Below are 19,741 nucleotides of genomic sequence, written 5' to 3'. Positions count from 1 at the left end.
CCCCATGCCCTAAAGAAGAGCGCCTAACTTTTTAATTTTTACTCACCCATCAGCAGTCTGGGCCTTCAGCAGCATTTTTGCAGTGGGTCCTTCAGTGCCGTGGAAGACCCGGAGAGAGTGTAGGACCCGCCGCTGAAGACCTGGACCACCACCGGGTATTTGAATCGGGCCCAGCACTTCCTAAAGCCAGCCCTGGTAAGCAGGGAACACTTACTGAGTCTGCTCCTTCTCTCGCTTTACCATCTGCCCCTCTCCCCAATCCCCGACATATTTCCTGACTGTACTGATTTTTTCTGCATCATGGTAGCCCACCTTCAGTCACTGCAACCAGCAAGCCATTTAAATAGTCTATGGACCTAAAAGCAGCACTATATTCTCCTCAATGACAGAGACTGTCAATTACAAGGTGAAAAGCTTTCCACACTTTCTACTTGCTACAGCAGCCCAGCCTGGGAAGTTATATTTCTGAGTTCTGTGTAACAGAGAGGTTGAGTGAATGTTGTCTTGTTTCTCTAAAGTAGCTGGCCTCAGAGACTACAACATCCTGCCATTTACTCATCGTTAAAGACAATATTACTATAGCTCAAATGGTAGCGACTGGTGTGGTAGGTCACAGGATCAAACCCTCCTGATGACCACATTATGTAGCCATGGTCTGTCGCATGACCCAGCAGATACCCTTCCTACAACATTTCAGCCATATCAGATCAACTAAGTGATCCATCTATTTTGTATTTCTGAGGCTACATCTTCACTATTGGCTGTATCGGCGGGTAGCAATAGATTTCTCGGGGATAGATATATTGCGTCTCATCTAGACACGATATATCGATCCCCGAACAAGCTCCTGTTGACTCCAGAACTCCACCAATGCGAACGGCGGTAGCGGAGTCGACATGGGGAGCCGCAGACATCGATCCTGCACCGTGAGGACGGTAGGTAATTCGATCTAAGATACTTCGACTTCAGCTACGTTATTCACGTAGCTGAAGTTGCGTATTTTAGATCAATTCCCCCCATAGTGTAGACCAGCCCTAACAGTGGCCTCAGTCAGATACTTGAGAGGAAGGTGCTAGAGTCCTCTTAGTGAACAATAAAGAATAGGTGGCCCACAGGTGAAATTTCATCCTCATTAACTTGTGCCCTGAAGCATGAGAATTAAATATCATTTAGATAAGACCATCTTGGTTTGATATGTGATGTAACCGTGGTGTTCTTGTTATCCAGATAAATGACTAATCTTCTTTTGACTCCTCCTAAGCTCTCTGCCTCAGGGATGTCTTGTGGCAGTGAATTCCATAGGGTAATTGTGATGTGTACAAAAAAAAGGGGGGATTTCCTTTATCAGGTTTAAGTGTTTTGCCTCTCAATTGTATTGAAAGTTCCCTTGTTCTTGTAATAAGAGAGGGTGGATAGAAACCTTCTCACCAATTCACCTTTGCTATCCATTGCTATTCTATCATGCCTACTCCTTTGTTAAGACTGTATAAGACCTAAGTATTATTAATTATTATTGATCTCCTCTCTAAACTAAACAGTTTTAGTCTGCACAGTCTCTGTTCACAAGGATGTCCCTCCAGGGCTCTCGTTTTATCACCCATTTCTGAAAGGAGAAGCAAAGGAGTTCTCTTTCTAGAGATAGTGTGAACAGAGCTGAACCCAGTATCCTAGGTGAGGACATACCATCAATTTATAAAATGGCAGGGTGATATTTTAAGCATCTTCCATCCCATTCTTTAAACATTGTCACATTATGTTTGCTTTTTTAACTGCCACTGAGCACTGAGCAGCTGTTCTCAGCTGAGCTGCCAACAGTGAACCCAGATCTTTCTCCCTGAGTAATAACAGTTAATTAAAAAAAAACAGCAGTGTATATGTGTGGTTCAAATTATTCCTTATTACTTCATTTGTGAACATTAGAGCTTGTGGAAAAACAGCAGAAAAAATTGTGAATTATTTCCAATTTTTTTGGTGAGAACTTTTGAATTAAAAGATAAAGACCCTATAATATAAAGTTGTTGAAAAGAGGACATTTTTTGTCAAAAACTTTCATGAAAAATTGGAGTATTTTCAAGCAGCTCTAATCAACATTAAATTATCCATGCCATCATGCTGCCCATTTACCTAGTTTTGTGTTCTGATGATCCTGATGAGGTCATAGAACATGGGCAGGTAGGCATTTTGAATGTTTTACCCACACACTCATATGTTCTAAAAGACAAGCATAGAAATAGAGTTAAAGTTTAAGAGGGAACCTGAGAGTTATAAGGAAGATTTTGGAAGACAAGGTTACAGAGAGAGGCTCTGCGGAAAATCTGACGATAGCCGAAGTCTCGTTTTCAAAAGCAACTGAGGTACTCAGCCTAAATTCCACTGATTTTCCAATGGGACTTAGGCTCCTAACTGTTGAACTCACTTTTGAAAATGAAATGTAAGAGCCTAAATCACTTGAAAATTTTGCCCATGACAGCTGACCTGTTCTAACACACCTATAGACAAAGCCTGTTTGGCTTTAAACATGTTAGTGTCTGTCCAGAATGGTAAATGCTTATACTGATCATTGAATGTTTCTGTCTCGTCTCCCCCTGCAAACATCAACCTGGTAAGAGATTTAACCTGTCAAAACTGCTGGGGTGAAACTCCTAACCACATTTATAGGGCTGCACAGCATGACAGGACATAACCGGGCAAACAACAAATCCAGTGGGTGACACTAGAGGGCGGCACTGCACTTTTCAGTGACTTGCATTGTTACATCAATGATGAGAATGGGTTTGTGAACAATGAGAGCTGAAGTTTTGCCAAGAGGAAATGGCCCTGCTAAGGACCAGTTTTGCAACTGCCAAAGGTCCTCTGACTAGAGCGAGACTGGTGCCTGTTTAAGGGGGTTGAGGGAGTAATAACAATTTCAGTCTGACTTCTCTTCCCCAGAATGCTTTCACTTTTACAACTCTTCCTGCTTGTAAGTCATCACTAGAACTTGCCTGGGGACTGATAGACCCTAGCAGAGATAACATTTGCAGCAGAGTGACCCTGAAAAGCTACCGTAGCACATAAGGCCTCAGATCCAAATCTCGGATCCCAAAAGGCTGTTCGAAATCCAAATCTGGATCCAGATCCAAATATTATTGCCTGAGCTCATCTGTGTTCGGGAGCTGTGTCAGCCTGACTCCTGGGCAGCTCTGCAAAGCCAGCCTAAAAACAACTGCCATGGGTAGCAATCTGCCCTGCATTTCACCACAGAGTTTAAGTTTATAGCATTTCTCCCATGGTCCAGAGTCCAGGGCAAGGAAGAGCTCCCTGCATCCTCATTACCAAAGCACATCTTGGGGAAAGAGTTGATGACAGTGCAGGAAGTGAAAGAAGGAAATGTGGTTTCAGATAGAGTGGAGAAAAAGCACAGACTCACTGCGTGGCTCCTGAATTCCTAGCAGAAGGGAAGTTAAAGTATTTTATTCTTTAAAAGGCCTCCTCTCCCCCTCTCTCTAATTGCTTGTTTTAGCTACTGAGGCTATGGCATCTTTTCCTATTTATGCCCTCTACTTTTTGCCTTCTCCCTGCTTCTTAAATGTGAATTCCAATTTATCTGCCACTGCTGGCATTGCCAAAGTCAGTCTTCTCCCTAATGTTGCTGCTGTGTTCTGGTGTTTTGGTAAAGAGCGAGTGGTCCTTTGTAATATGCAGGTTAATAGTCTGCAGAACGTTTTGTAATCCTTCAAGATGAGAGGGACCAGAGTAGGTCTAAAGTTTCTAATGATTATTATAAATAATGTGCAAAGTATCTGATTTTTTTCTGTTCATATTTACTGCTGAACTCAAATTAATATGCAAATTAGACACAATTAACTCATGCCTAAACAGAGACTGGGAATGGTTGGGTCATTACACTAACTGAATCTATTTCCCTATGTTAAGTTCTCCTCACACCTTTGATGGGTCATCTTAATTATCACTTCAAAAGTTTTTTTTCTCCTGCTGATGATAGCTCATCTCAATGGATTAGATTCTTCCTGTTGGTATGCATACTTCCACCTTTTCATGTTCTCTGTATGTATAAATATCTCCTGTCTGTGTGTTCCATTCTATGCATCCAAAGAACTGAGCTATAGCTCACGAAATCTCATGCTGAAATAAATTTGTTAGTCTCTAAGGTGCCACAAGTACTCCTATTCTTTTGCGGATACAGACTAACATGGCTGCTACTCTGAAACTTATTTTTATGCCATCCAGATCTTCAACCCTATCCTGACCTAGCAGAGATTCTCAGGCCAACATACTGCAGCAGATGTCAGTAAGAGCTTTGGGTGTGGCTAGCAAAGGCAAGATTAGGTTCTTAACATCCCCTGAATGTAAGTTCCTATGGAAAGTTGCATTAAGCAGCTTTCAAATTTTACCATATAGCTCCTGAGAGCTTGGGTGCTGCTCGTCAATTTCTCATCTTCAGGTGCCAGGATACAGGCAGTTGTTCACTGTTTAAATCTTCATTTAAAAGATCTTCCTCACCTCAGTAGTTTTGGAAACACTCTGTCCCAGCAGGGAATAAGATTGTGAATGAGAGATTCAGAAATTCCACCTAAACTCCTGTAGCAAACAAGGAGCTCTTGTCCCATTGTGAAAATAGTACTTTGCATTTGTCTAGCATCTCCACTCCGAGGAGATCAATGCACTTTATACCTGTCAATTGATTTTCACAACCCTCACTGTAGATGTTAAAACACAGCAAGGTAAAGTAACCAAGGTCACAAAGCAACTCAGTGTCAGAGATGGAATTAGCACTCAAGTCTCTTGAAGCATAGTCCTGTGCTCTAACCATTAGCTAATACTGCTTCTCTTAATTCCTTAAATGCTCAACATATCCTTAATGGCAGCAAGCAGCATGATAACAACTCATAATCAGCCACCTGATTCACCTTGCACTGAACAGAGAAAGTCCAGAAAAATATGGGATTTCTGAACTCATGTAGGTTATTAATGTTTATGGAGTCTTTTTAGCTGCCACCTTCCATTCTCCCTGCCAGTGAGGGGGTGTAAGGTTTTTCATTATAAATGGCTATTTTCAGGCATTTGTAATTCAACCACTAAAGATAAACCAAAATAAAAAGAGACCTCCTAATTGTAAATAATATTAATTGTGTAATTAATTGGCCAAAGCTGGGAATGTGCAATGGAGACTAATGTTCCGTCTCCAAATCCTGCTCCACTTTCCTCTGATGAGGCAGAAACCCTGAAGTTGCTTTGATTCCCTGGTTCTTGCCTTGTGTCCTGATGCTAACTGTCATCAGTCTGGATATTTGACTCTACAGTCCCTGAAATCTTTAACAGGAGCAAAGGCAGAGCAACAAAGAAACTGATACATTCGTGAAGCCACCCACCCAGCCATATTTGTTTTGAGTTTATTTAAGTGAGCTTAATTCGATACGTATATGATTGTTCATGTATTTCAGTTACTGTTTTCCCCACAATGGCTGGTTCCCTGATTATTTGCTGCAGGGGGTGTTTGGAACTTAAATGGCCGATTTTAATTTAGGATCTGATTCTGCGCATTGTGGTCAATGAAAGCAAGAGCAGATCCTTAATACCAAGGAACAATCCATTTGACATTTATGGTTTCACTTCTCCCAGCTGCGCAGGGATGATCCTTAGTACTTTCATCCTGTATTTTCAGTTCAACAAAGGACACTCCCTGCTTTCTATCAAAGTATTGTGTAATATTGCTGTGTACTATTAAACGGCCACAATATTCCATCCCAGATGTGGCTGCATTTAGCAATGTGACAAGTGTTCTCTGTGTTTGCACTGTTTTTATAGCCAATTTTTAAAGTATTTTGAGTTCTTTAGACAAGACACAGCATAAATGCCAGTAATTATTTATTAGTGCTATAGTCATCTAAACTCTGAATGTTTAAAACAGCATCCTTTCCTTTTGTGAAACATAGAGTACATGCTGAGTTGGTGTTAAATAACCTTTCAGAAAACTCCAGGATCACCACATCTCCACTCATAAAGAATTAATCCTGCACGTTTTTCCTAGAAAATGCTTTAATTATTAAACACTTTTTTTAAAGTTTGCAAGAGAAATGAATTTAAATGGACATATTAAAAAATTAAAGAATTCTCTAATGAGCTAGTCATTCAAGCATGTCCAAATAATTTTAGATGAGGCAATTAAAATATGAGTCTACTGTCTGTTAGAGCTGTTCAGCATTGCTTTGAGATCATTTGTCTCTAACGAAGGTCTATATTGCAATAGGTTTTCACATGAAGTCCTGAACAGGTTGTTTGAAAAGTGTTTAATCAATATCACCGGTACACAGAAGAAATGCTCCAATCATTACAGTTTGGGATAGCAAGAAAGACAGTGCACTCACCATGTTTGCAGTGTCTAGGAAGGCTGCTCAGAGAGGATGTCAATAACCTACCAGTGACAGTTTCTGGCCCCAGATGGAAAGTGATCTCTCCCTTTTAGGTCGTAGAAGAGGGTTAGGCCATCAGTCCCCAGGGAACAATAGATTCTTGGAAACCTTTTATGGTTTCAAGAGCTTAAGACAGGGAACCCTATTTTTGGAAGAATCTTATTTCTAACTACATCTACTTAGTACATGAGACTGTCAGCTCACAGCCAAGATCCATTTTTAAGGGTGGTTTTCTCTTTACATTCTCCACCTTCCTGCTCGTGGTGGTATTCTAATAAATGAAGACAGAAGTGTAACACATCAATAATCTATACCAGCCTGATAATCTAGCCTTTGAAACTGCAGACAAATCAGATGGGCTGAACCCTTTCCAATGTGGCCATTGATTTGAAGTGTCTCCAGTTCAGGGTGCCCAACTCAAGATATGGAGAACCTGATCAGCTAGGCCCTATTGAATTGAACTGCAGCACCTCTGAAAATCAGACCCTGGTGTCCCCACCTGGGTACCCAAAATCAGGGGCCACTTTTGAAAACTTTGGCCTGAACAACTCTTGGTCTTAGTTTTCCTATCTAAAAAAAAAAAAAAAAATAGGAATAATTTATTTACCTACTTTATAGTGATAAAAGCACAATTCATATGATGCTTACCTAATGTTTGTAAAGTGCTTAGAGAGCATCAGCTGAAAGGTGCTGAGTTTATTTTAGTGAGTGCAAAGTTTTATTTATTGTCCTGATGAAGGAGAGAAAATCCATTTCTCACTGAATGTGGGGATCATACAATTGTACATCAGAGTGCTTAAGAGTGGCAGTGGCCTTGCCATGTTTTAACATGTGTTGATCTTGATTATGTGCACAAGACCAAAATATGTTACCACCATGTTAAGGAACAGTGGCTAGTCATGGTGAAGACCAGAAATTACAGGACTTGGAGAGTTATCTAGGCTCCAAAGATACCCATTGCTGACAATGGTGGTCAGCAAGAGAAACAGCAAATTTAAGTACCTAGAAGTCCCTGCAGTCTTGTCTACACTAGGGCTCTCACTAAGCCAATGGGAGCCCCATTTTAATATTTTTCCTAAAATTCTCTAGTGTAAACACAGCCTTAGAAACCTTCCAATGCAAAGCTGTAGAGAAATGCAACAGAGTATCAATATTTACAGCTTTCTTAGAATTGATTGGAGACAAAGTTTTGGATTTTTTTATTATTTTTTTCTGGCTAGTTGGTTAGGTGACATCCCCCGCCATATTTACAGATTTTAGGTAGCTTCAATCTGAACCCTAAGCCCTTTGGCAGCAACCCTTTAACCTGAGTACATGCATTGCACTGTGTGTGTAGCACTTTTTCCTTTTGAACCTTTGCTCACATGCTATATAGACTATTAAATAATTAAATAATTCCCAGCAAAAACTGCACTGCCCAGAGGCTCTTCCTTCATGAGGAGGGGGGTTAGAAACTCCAGTTCCATTTGATGAATGAAGATTAGATGGACTAAAAAGCTAGTGCCTTTGGGTGTGGAGGGAAGGAAGAGTCACACCACTGAAGAAAAAAATGGACCAAAAAAAAGATTGACTTTCCTTTTTCTCTTTGGGAATAGGAGGAATGAGCCAATGGGAGGATCTAAAGAGACAATACAAGGAGTCTAGGCGATTAAATACAATGCAGCATTGTCAGTGTCTACTTGCCCATTATGGGCTCTATAGCCAATGAATTTCCAAATAGACTTAAAGACAGAAAGACACACAGCAAGTGCATCAGCTGAAAGAACAAACCTCTTGGGATGATGGTTCCTTTGTGCTGTGAATTCAAACGGGAGAAAAGGAAGCGAAACAAATGGCAGGGCCTGAGGACACAAAGTTGGGAAAGCAGCAGCATTAAAGGGATGTATTAAACATAATGTTTTCATAATCTTATGACCAGAAATAAAAATAGTTCTGCCAACAGGACATTGCTTTATAGCTCTTGGACCTTGCTCTTCTCCAATACAAGGGAAGTGCTTTATTGTTTCAATGAAAGCAAGCCAGGGCTGCTTTCAGACTTAGCAGATTTTTCTTTTTTAAATGACCATGAATTTGGTTTAATTGTATTTGGCCAGAGCAATCTGAACCCTGAGAAATGAGGAGGAGCAAGCTAGCTGGCTGGCTCTATGCTTCGGATGGTTTCTGTTAGGGATGGGCCCAGGGCACTCATTTCTGATTAGGCTCTGCTTGATTCTGATGTTCTGAGCTGGGCATCTGTTCAGACATTTTTATCATTTACAGCTCCTGTGCATGCATAAGAGATGTGTCTCTAGACGAACTATTTTACAAAATAGACATTACCAGCCCACTTGTGGTCCCTTTGTTGGGAGTTTCAGCAGAAAAGCCAAGGATGAAACATGCTGTACAAAACTCACCACTCACCCAGCTCTAAGGGTCCATCTACGCTACGACAATCAGCCGCTGCTGACAGGGGTTAACCCCTCCTGTTGCCTCTCAACTAGTGTTAAAAACTATTTAAATGCTAGTGTAGACAGGACAAAACTATTTAGTTCACCATTACAGGAAGCGAGACTAGCCTTGTCTATGTTAGGGATGTCTGTGAACCTTTCCCACTGTTGCTAGCACTAGTTCTGCACTATTGATGCTGGCAGTACTGGAACCCCTAGTGCAAACAGGCTACTGGCAGTTGCCAGACTCTTAACCACCATGTTGTTTTAACTACTTGAGCTAGGTCTTACTGATATAGTGTTTAAAGTGCCAGCAGCCCCTCTGCACTAGGGCTACGTGGGAGCTGTATTGGTGCTAGCAATGGTGGGGCATTTTTGGCAAGACCATGGAGACCACATTCCACCTGGTCTCTCAATCATGCTTTCTGGAAGGGTGCTGGAACTGGTTAACTCCCTGCAGCACTGGTGTGGGAACTGGTTTTACTTCCTAATGCAGCCTGCCCTAAAAGGGCGCCCTCCAAGTCAGGAAAGGTGCCTGCTGCTGACTATGCTTGTGCTGCTATGTGTTTGTTAAGATGTCTCAGTTAGGACCAGGGCATGTGCAGCTAATGACCAGGAAGACTCAGTCTGCACCCTGCAGAGGTTACACTCTGACAGAACAGAGAGAGAGAGAGAGAGAGAGAGAGAGAGAGAGAGAGAGAGAGAGAGAGAGTGTGTGTGTGTGTGTGTGTGTGTGTGTGTGTGTGTGTGTGTGTGTGTGTGTGTGTGTGTGTGTGTGTGAGAGAGAGAGAGAGAGAGAGAGAGAGAGAGAGAGTGGGTAGGACATTCCACTGGGACTCTCACCCTCTGGCTTGTATTCCTGACTCTGCCACTGACCTGTTGGCTGACCTTGGACAAGTTGCTTCCTCTCTCTCTGTGCCTTGGTTTCTTCTCCCATCCTGTCTCATCTGTTTAATGAGTCCAAGGCAGTGGAATCCCTTACTCTGTGTTTGTAGTGCACCTACCATAATGGGGTTCTGGTCTCCATTGAGGCCTCTAGGTGCTAACATAATGCAAATAATTAATTTTTAAAAAGTGACAGACATGGTTCTACAGAGTAGCTTTATCCACAGCTTGGCTAAAGGGTGTTAAACTTCTGAGTTTGCAGTCCAGACATTTTCCTAATCACTAAAATTTTCTACATATCATCAGTGTGCATGCACACCCCTCTCCCCACATGTGGTGTCTCAGATGGAGGGTAAAATCTCATCCTCTGTTTATTAGAGAGATTCCCCCAGCTCCAATGAAGGGTGCCCTTAGAGCTCTCAGAACCTTCACTCTTTTTCCTCTTCAGTACACAATTTTCCTTTTAGTTGTCCAATCTGATTGGCTTTGTCAGTTGTTTACAGCTGTGATCTGCCAGCCTTGTGCAGGAGCCAGGGATGGGAAGAGATGTTGCTGGAGCAGGTCTGCGTCACTGTCAGCAGCTTGCAGCACAATAACACATGCTCGCTTAGGAAGGAAATGCAGGCAGGGAAGTAAATTGTCTCAATAATTCATGAGCTTTATAGCCCAGTGCAAATTATACCCAGAGTCTGTCATAAAATTCAAGTTCATGTCCCATTATAGTAAAGCTCCTTAACAATATTAAAGTGGTATATTCATAATGGTATTTATGATCACTGCAGTATAATCTTTGGAAAACATTAAGTGATAAATGTGCAACATCCAAAGTGAATCATCAGTAGACACTGAATGGAGTCAGAAGCAGTGAGAAGACATCCCCTGTCCTGCCTTTGCCTGCTGCACTGCCCTCAAATACCATTTATTCACTATGCAAAATACATTCTCCTCATCAGTAATATATGCATTACTATCTAGGAGGGGCTGGCTTTGCAGATTAAGCAGCAGGTTTGAAATACTTAGACTGTCTGGAACTCACATTCTAACCTCAGCAGGTCTGGTCTTTTGAAGCAGGGATTGTCTCTTTGTGTGTTCATTCAGTGTCTAGAACAGTGGGACCTATGTCTGAGATGCTTCCACAATACATATAATAATAGGGCTCAGCCCTTTATCTTCCCAAGGTAGGGGATTGAGTTTCATAGGGTTTACCCTGTGGGGCATTTTCAGAACAGATGTTTAAAGCCAAAGTCCTGTTTGCTTTTGAGCAATATTTCCTCTCCCACACATTTTCTGCAACCTGTTTGCAATCGGCTTGCACTGGTTGTCTGCCTAGCTTCCAGCCCAGAGGTGGCTGCATTTAACAGTGGATGAAATCAGAGTATATTTACAGAGTTCAGAAACAGCTTTGGGAAGAAAGGTTCCCCTAATAGTGGGCCAGATCCTCAGTCAGCATAGTACCACTGAAGTCAACATAAATCATCATAGTTACACCAGCTGATGATCTAGCCTAAGCTCATATCTTAAGCTGAATGTATAATTTACAGCAAATATTTAGCTTTTCCCAAGTTATCTGCAGATAACAATTTTCTCTAATTTCTTGGTTATTGAAAATTTATTACCAGAATAACTTTGGAATGATTCATGGCCTCTAGCTTGAGCATGAGCATCTGAAATTCAAGGTGACTTGCCTAGGTTTTAGTGATGGACTGATCGTACGGTGGTGTTTCTGAGCCTTGGTTGGCTGAACATGGCTCTTAGGATCACACTTCCAGTGTTAATCCTTTGCATTCACAAATTCACAGTTCACTTTCCATCAAAATTCTCTAAAAGGTGTGTACAATTGGCTGTTTCTGCAAACAGTCCTACTTATAATCCTGTTCACTAAAAGACTCCTAGGAAGTCAATGCGCCCTGACACAGGCCCAGCAAATTCAATGATTTATTTGAGTGGATTTTTGTGGCAGTTTCGTTGGGGTGCACTCAGCTCTGTAACCAAGTTTTGGATTTCTCCTTTTGTGTGAGATGGGAGGGAAAAATACATCTTTTTTAGAAGGAAAATATGTTCTGGTTTTTTTCTGATTATTGTTGTCAGCTTCTCCTGCAGCTGTATAACCACAGTCTGGGGTAACCTCCCCTCCCATTCTGCTAAAGCTGCATAAATCAGGCTGCCATCATAAATGAGAGAGACTGGGGCAGATCGCTTCATCATGGGGAGTGAATAGCAGCTCCGACAACACAGAATTGAGCGTATTGTAATTGCCAGAACTGATTATATAGTAATTGGACAAATGTGCCATAACTGCTCTGCTTTATGAGCACACATATTAAGGAACTTGTTATGCACTGACAGCAGAGAAATTGCAGAGCACTGACATGAACAAAACCTACCTAGAGGTTTGTAAGACCTATGTGTTCAGCAATGGCAGAATGCAGGGCTACCCTGAAGTTTGAGAAAGAGCATGGGACTGGGAGCGAGGAACTCCTGACAGCTATGACACTGCTACTTCCAGCTGAAAGCAAGTTACTTGTCCTTTCTACCTCCGCTTCCCCACCTATAAAACGGGGACAATAATATCTACCTACCTACCTGACACAGTGCTGTGAAGAGCTTCCAGGAAGCATAACAAACTCATCTGAGCCTAAGAACAAAGCCTACTTACCGCACATGCCTCTTAGAAATATGTGGCTAGAGTGTGAGCTTTTGGGGGCAAAGGCTCTCTTTTTATTTTGTGTCTGTATAGCTTCTATCACAATGGGGTCCTGGCACATGACTGGGGCTCCTAGGCCGTTGTGTAATACCAATAACTAATAATAATAGCAGTTGGTACAATAAAGGACAAACGCATAATAAGAAGGTTTATCTTCCCTTCATTGGGAAATCGAGGCACAAAGATGCTAAAGTCCATATCTTCAAAAGTAGCCTCTAATACTGGGTGCCAACTGATTTCTGTTGGAATTGGCAGGTGCTCAGCACCTTTGAAAATACACTGTGATACCCCCAAATTAGAGAGTGCTTTTGAAGGTTTGGCCCAAGATTTATATAGGAAGTTGGTAGTAAAAGCAAGAATTGAACCCAGGAGTCCTAACTCCCATTTTTCTGCTCTAGCCACAACATAACACCTCCTCATTGGCCCTCCTGCTGTAGTGTAGACTATAAATTGGATGAAAGAAAAGGGCTGATAAGTCCGTGCTTCCAGTCATCTCCACTGTGCACTAGCTGAGCTAACTGCTAAGTGACTGAGATCACTTGGGGGGTAATTAGAGTTATGACTTGAGTCCCAGGTGTGGATAAAAAAAGTTTAGAACTAATTGATTTTGTTAAGTTCTGTTTTAAGGGGGTTGTATTTCACGTACCCCTTGCTCAAGTGATCCCAAATTTGGACCCCTGAAACTACCTATCACTCCCATAAGGCACAGCAAATTTCAAGACAATCTGAGTCAATGAGTAGACTTGAGAGCACTTAGAATTGTCCACCTTTAAACAGAAAGAGACACTCAACCCCACCTACAGCAGAGCTATAATGACTCAAATGACACATTGTTACCCACTCTGTACATGCTTAATTCAGGTTTATTAACCTGTTAGCCACCATCCATGAACAACAGATAGGTATGAAAAACACATGCAGAAGGGATATAGAGGATAAAAGGTATGAGACAAATTTTTCCTTTAAAGAAAAAAGAACAAAAATAAAAATCATAGCAATTCAGAATCCTAAATCTCCCACTGATGCCACCTGTGTTTGTAGGGCCTAGAGTCACTGGGAGTAAGATCAGCTTCATACTGCCTATGGATACAATCCTTCGGGTCTTAGACAAATTCTAGTTCAGATAATTATGTTCTTTTTATCTACACTCCCGATGCAGGTTCAATCCTGACTAAAGCACAGGACTGGGAGGCAAGGCTTCTTGGTTCTAGTCTCACCTTTGATGCTTAGCTCAATGCATGAGCTTCAGCTCTATGCCTCCTTTTCCCCAGTTGGGGATGATACTGACCTTCTCCCCCAGGAAGGGTTATGGCGCTTAATACATTGATATTTGTAAAGTGCTTTGAAATTCTCAGATGCAAGGTATTGTGTACGATCAGAGAGAGGTCACAGAAGAGAGCCTCTTGTTTGGCCACTTTGCAAATACAGATGGGGCTTTTGAAAAGGAATAGATGGCTGTTATAACAAGTCAAGGGCCAGGTCTCACACAACATCCACCCCTTTTAACATGCATCCCCCCACCCTCAGGAAATACTCATCTTCAAATCCAACCAAAGGACAAGGAATCTTATTTTATAGTGCAGGCAAAGCTGTCTGCTAAGTATTCAGGATTATGACACTGCTAGTCTGCTAAACTCAAGATAGCTTTAGCTGCTGTAAATCTTCTTATGAAAATATTCTCTTGTTCATCAGCATCTGCCAAGAGGAACAAGTGACAGGCCCCACATCTCAGCACCTGTTCCTTCCAGAATCTGCCAGCACTCCTCAAATGGCCATTGAAATGACAGGTGGATACCAGTCCCAGGAGAAGAAGCCTCAGAGGCTAATGCCAAATAAAGGGAGTGGTTCAAGAACAAGTTTATTTAAGTATATTGTCAGGAGGATTGGTGCTATTTGATATCAAAAGCCACTAATAAGTTTACTCCTGCTGTTCAGACTGAAATCTGCTGATGCTGCTCCTTGGAGGAGTGTTACAGCTAATGAGGTTCAGCCTTGCACATAGATGGGCTTCAGAGCAGGAGCATGTGTTAATCAGTGTGGGGTTTATTTATTTTTTCCCTTTAATGGAATAGTTATTCGGTGATAATGCAGTTGCCTGAAATGTTACACACAAAGCTAGCTCCAACTGACTGGGTAGGTGGGCACAAGGTAGACAAACTGGGGAGCCACACAGATCAAATGGCAAGTGCTTTAAAAGGAGAGATTCCACTGAATCAAGCAGAGAAGTGATCAGTGTCTGAGGGAGGTTTTACTTAGGGCTTCTCTACATCACAAAGTTGCAGCGCTGGTGAGGGGGTTACAGCGCTGCAACTTAGGAGGTGTACACATCTGCAGGGCATCACCAGCGCTGCAACTCCCTGTTTGCAGCGCTGGCCGTACTCCCGTTTTGTCTCGGGTGTAGAGGATCCAGCGCTGGTGATCCAGCGCTGGTAATCAAGTGTAGACACTTACCAGCGCTTTTCTTGACCTCCGTGGAATAAGCAGGTATCCCAGCATACCTGAGGAAGCCTCTGGTAATCAAGCTGGTCTCCTTCCCCGGTTTGCTCTCGCGTTCCCCGAACCCCGAGCAAGCAGGTCTCCTTCCCTGCGGTTTGCAGGGTGGTTCGGGGAACGCGAGAGCAAACCGCGGCGAAGCTGGTCTCCTTCCCCGGTTTGCTCTCGCGTTCCCCGAACCCCGAGCATGCAGGTCTCCTTCCCTGCGGTTTGCAGGGTGGTTCGGGGAACGCGAGAGCAAACCGCGGCGAAGCTGGTCTCCTTCCCCGGTTTGCTCTCGCGTTCCCCGAACCCCCCTTGAAGCCGCCCAACAGCTCTGCAGTATGGCCACATCTAACACCACTTGCAGCGCTGGTTGCTGTAAGTGTGGCCACTCTGCAGCGCTGGCCCTATACAGCTGTACTAATACAGCTGTAACAACCAGCGCTGCAAAATTTTAGATGTAGACATACCCTTAGAACGTAAGTGGGAAAAGTAAATGTGCAGCTGGAGGAACAATCCAAACACGAGCCAGTCTCCCGGGAAGATGTGCAGTGTCTGCTTGACATGAAGGCTGTGAGTTGGGGGTAGGTTTAATGTTGAAATTATATTAAATATCACTGTGCTTCTGGGACTGTCTGGCTCAGGGAATTTTGGTAGTGGGATATGGAGTCTTTCACTTCTGCCACTGGTTTGAATCTAGGACTGTTTGGAAGACTGTGAAATTACTCAGCTGTCTTGGTCCAAGGAGCCTTTTACACCAGTGTAAGCTCCTGATCCAAAGTCACTGGAAAGCCTCCTATTGATTTTAATGGGCTCTGGATCAGACCCTAAATCAGGAGTAACTCCAAACACTCGCATAATACTATACTGAGGGGAGAATCAGGAGTGTGCTTTTTAACAAAATGGGAAAGCGGACGCTTTTTACTGTCCAAAAGGCAAATAGCTATAATTATGAGAAAGTAGCAATCTGATCTTCAGTTCCATCCCCCATTGCCTCAGAACGGAACAGAGGAGTGGTTTGAATCCATGATCAGAAAGAATGAAACTCCAGGACTTGCCTCTAAGCTGCTGTGACATCCCAAAGCAGGGTGCTGGAACAATTTGTACAGTGGGGGTGCTGAGAGCCATTGAACCAAACTGTAAACCCTGCGTATGATGGAAACCACTTCAAGCCAGAAGGTGTGGCAGCACCCCTAGTTCCAGCACCTATGTCCCAAAGTTGCTCAGAACCGCCCAGTGGAGTTAGTGTGAACTCCGGCTGCATCCCTCCCATCCACCCAACAAAAAAAGCACAGTTGGATGATTCCATGGATCTGTGTAGGATATAACATGAGCTGTCAAGATGCTGCCAGCTAGACTCCGCTGAGCATAGTTACAGCAGTTGGTGCAGGCAACTTACTCCTGTTTAATCAGAGTACAATGGACCCGAGCCTTCAGGTGAGGGGCGCCTCCCGAGAAGTGGTCTCAGCTACCAGTGACTTTAATAGCAGTAGGAGCTGCTCAGCAACTTGCAAGTTATGGACAAGTTCTGGTCCCATTTAAGTCTCTGCTGAGCACATGTCCTCTGAAAATCAGGATCCCTTAAGGCAATACTGCTGTGCTTCCCTCTCCTCACCTCCGCCTCCTTCGCAGGCACAATTCAGGTGCAGCTCTCTGGCTCCAGGAAAGCTGCCAGTGGAGCCTTCAATAGGTATGTCTACACAGCAACTATATACTCACGGCTGGCCCTTGCCAGCTGACTTGGGCTCGCGGGGCTCAAGCTGCAGGGCTGTTTCATTGCTGTACAGACGTCCAGGCTCAGGCTGGGGCCCAGGCTCTAGGACAGCAGTTCTCAAACTGCGGGTCAGGACCCCAAAGTGGATCGCGACTCTGTTTTAATGGGGTTGCCAGGGCTTGCTTAGACTTCTTGGGGCCAAAGCCCAACGGCTTCAGCCCTGGGCAACAGGGCTCAGGTTACAGGCCCCCTGCCTGGGGCTGAAGCCTTTGGGTTTTGGCTTTGGTCCCTCCTGTCCCCCCAGGGACGACGGGGCTCTGGCAGGCTCAGGTTTCAGTCCCCTCACTCCTAGGGTCGTATAGTAATTTTTGTCAGTGCAATGAAGTTTGAGAACCCTCGCTCTAGGACCCAGTGAGATGGGAGGTTCCCAGAGCTTGGGTTCCTGCCCAAGCCCACAAGTCTAGACAGCAATGAAACAGCCCCATAGCCTGAGCCCTGGGAGCCCGAGTCAGCTGGCAAGGGCCAGTCGCGGATGTCTAGGTGCTATGTAGACATACCCAAAGTTACAAAAACTCAAGTCTTCCTCTGCAGTAATTCATGGCAAGAGACTTCTTTTAATCCAGCAGCTCTGTGCAAATACAGTATTGCCAACCCCAAGTATTTCACGTGATTGGCTTATGTCATGAACATTTTAAAAATAAATAAGTTCAGGGTTTTTGTGAGGTCATGCTTTCAAGATTTTCTCAGCAATCTTGAAGGCTAAAAATGTAAGGGTCTTCACTTTCATTTAAAAAACACAACTTGGAGATTCTCAAATGACCACAGAACTCCAGGAGCTGGGGCTTTAAGACAGAAACAAATATGAAATTGGTGAGAAAATCAGAGTTGACAACACTGGTGAGCAGGAGCGGCGCCAGGGTTTTTGGCGCCCTAGGCGGGGGTCCTTCCATGCCCCTGGTCGTTGGCAGCAATTCTGCGGCGGGGGGGGTCCTTCCACGCTCCCGGTCTTCGAGGCACTTCAGCGGCGGGCCCTGGAGCAAGTGAAGGACCCGTCACTGAATTGTCGTCGAGGATGGCAAAATGCCACCCCCCCAATCCTGGTGCCCTAGGCGACCGCCTAGGTCGCGTAAATGGAAACGCCGGCCCTGCTGTTGAGTGGGACACACACAAAACTTGCTCCCTTAAATTAAGTACAAATAAAAATAGCTGGCATACATTCATTTTTCAGATTCTTGCAGTCAGCTCTCCCTTGATTCTGCTTCTAATCATCCCTATCTGCTGGAAACAGCCTTGCTCACTGAGCCTTTTGCTAATTTTTTTTTTTTTTGTAAATGTCTCAGGCGCCTTAGTTTGCCTGCAACTAAGCTTCAAACTGTGAGTAAAGCTGTTGAATCAGATCAAGAGTGGATTATGGAAACAGAAGGCATCTTAGGGGAATTATGCTCTCTAAAAATGGAGAAGGCAATAAATGCTTTATGTAATACTACATCTTAAAAATCAAATCCAATCCACAAAAAGGCTGGTCTGTGGTGCATCAAAACACCACTGGGAAAAGTTTCTATTTCAGAATCTCCCTTACTCCTTATTGAGCTCTTATTGTGTGGCATAAAAAAATTTCAGTTCAATTTTAACAGATAATTGTGATATGAATACTAAGAAATAAAATACAAGAGCTCAGGACAAGTGTAGTTTGACTTCCTGGGGAAAGATGGGTCATTAAGGACATGGGAAATGAGAGGTCTTTTGTGAGACATTTTGCATCTTTTCTAGAATTCAAATGCTTATTAGTTAATGTGTTTCAGGTACTTAGAGGAAGGGTGGAAAAGCTTCCTGTTTCAAAGCCAGCAGTACAGTGGTTCAGCATTGCAGCACTTCCTTTTTTTCCTTCAGCATGTGAATGTTTTTGTTTTGTCTTGTTATGTTTTTCAAATACATTGAGCTCTCTAATAGCCTATAAATGAAACAAGAAATAATAGGCTGATAATAGATGGACACACAGCCCAATATATACTCAGATGGCAAGCAGTCTGCCAATGGGCACAGGCCACTCCCTCTCCACAAGAGAGGAAGGATTGTCCAGTGGTTAGGACATTAACCTGGGAGACCCATGCTCAATTCCCAGACTTCCTGCGTGACTTTGGGCAAGTCACTTAGTCTCTCTGTACCTCAATTCCTCCTCTGTCCTGTGGGGGGGGGGGCGGGGGCCGGGGGAGGTTGTGCCTCACAGAAGGGTGTGAGGATAAATACAGTAAAGACTGTGAGGTGCTCAGATATTACCGTAATGGGGGGTCATGTAAGCCCTTTAATATACAGATAGGCTGATGAGAACACATCAGGCCTGACTGACCTGCACCTTGCACTTTGTGTTGTCACTTACAGCTTTGCAAAGGGGTATGAAATGCTACCATTCCGGTAAGTGAGTGGAGGATTCGGCTTGAGCAGTGTTTTGTAGTTGCTTTGTGAGGAATTGGAGGCTCCCTGTACTACAGTGGATCCAGTGTAAGGTCCTGATCTTCAGGCCATCAAAATGCTAAAGAGTCTCGGGAACTGTTTCTCTGTCCCTATTTATGACCTACCACAAAAGCTGTATTCATCAGGGATGCTGCCTAAGACAAAACTTTCACATGCAGGCGATTTGGGCTGTGTCAGCAGGTGCCCACAGGTACTGAAGTCTCTTGCACTTCACATCTGAATATCTGTGGATCTGGCCACTTTCACTTCTCCTGGCCCTGAGATAAACAAACAGTGTTCTGCACTCTTGTACTACAGAAAGGGGTGTTATGAACACTTAGAGGAAGCAGTCATGCTTCATATGAAGGTTCTATTCAGAGGTTTATTAATGATTAATAGATGTTATATGTCTGCTACAGACATGAACAGTAATGTATTATAGATGGTTTTCAGTGCATCAGAAGGCTGATTACATATAGTCCAGTGGTTAAGGTGTACTCTGGAACTTGGGAATCCACGTTAATTTCACTTCTCTGCCACAGGCTGTGTGACTTTGGGCAAGTCACTTAATTTGTGGGCCTCCTCTCCAGCAGTAAAATGAGGATATTAATACTTCCCTATCTCACAAAGTTGTTGTGAGGATAAATACATTAAAGATTGTGAAGCTCTCAAA

At 43.4% G+C, this 19,741-nt stretch overlaps 1 protein-coding gene across 8 annotated transcripts in view; it reads right to left on the bottom strand.

The window, feature by feature from the left end:
- The window catches only part of CALML6 (calmodulin like 6), a 62,764-nt gene that overhangs the window by 8,670 nt on the left and 34,353 nt on the right, over positions 1 to 19,741 (bottom strand). The window contains exon 3 of one of the 8 annotated variants that reach the window (XM_030537516.1): positions 8,184 to 8,254. The exons of 6 other annotated variants lie outside the window; for them this stretch is intronic. The gene's annotated coding sequence lies outside the window, so the exon portion shown is untranslated. Of the gene's footprint in view, positions 1 to 46; positions 135 to 8,183; positions 8,255 to 19,741 lie in introns of those variants that run through there. One more of the 8 variants, XM_030537517.1, reaches the window with a different exon arrangement.

Source organism: Gopherus evgoodei, chromosome 18, assembly GCF_007399415.2.
Source record: "Gopherus evgoodei ecotype Sinaloan lineage chromosome 18, rGopEvg1_v1.p, whole genome shotgun sequence".
In the NCBI taxonomy this organism is placed as follows: Eukaryota; Metazoa; Chordata; order Testudines; family Testudinidae; genus Gopherus; species Gopherus evgoodei.
The sequence above is the reverse complement of the archived record's forward strand: the minus strand, read 5'-3'. Positions and strand labels throughout refer to the sequence as shown.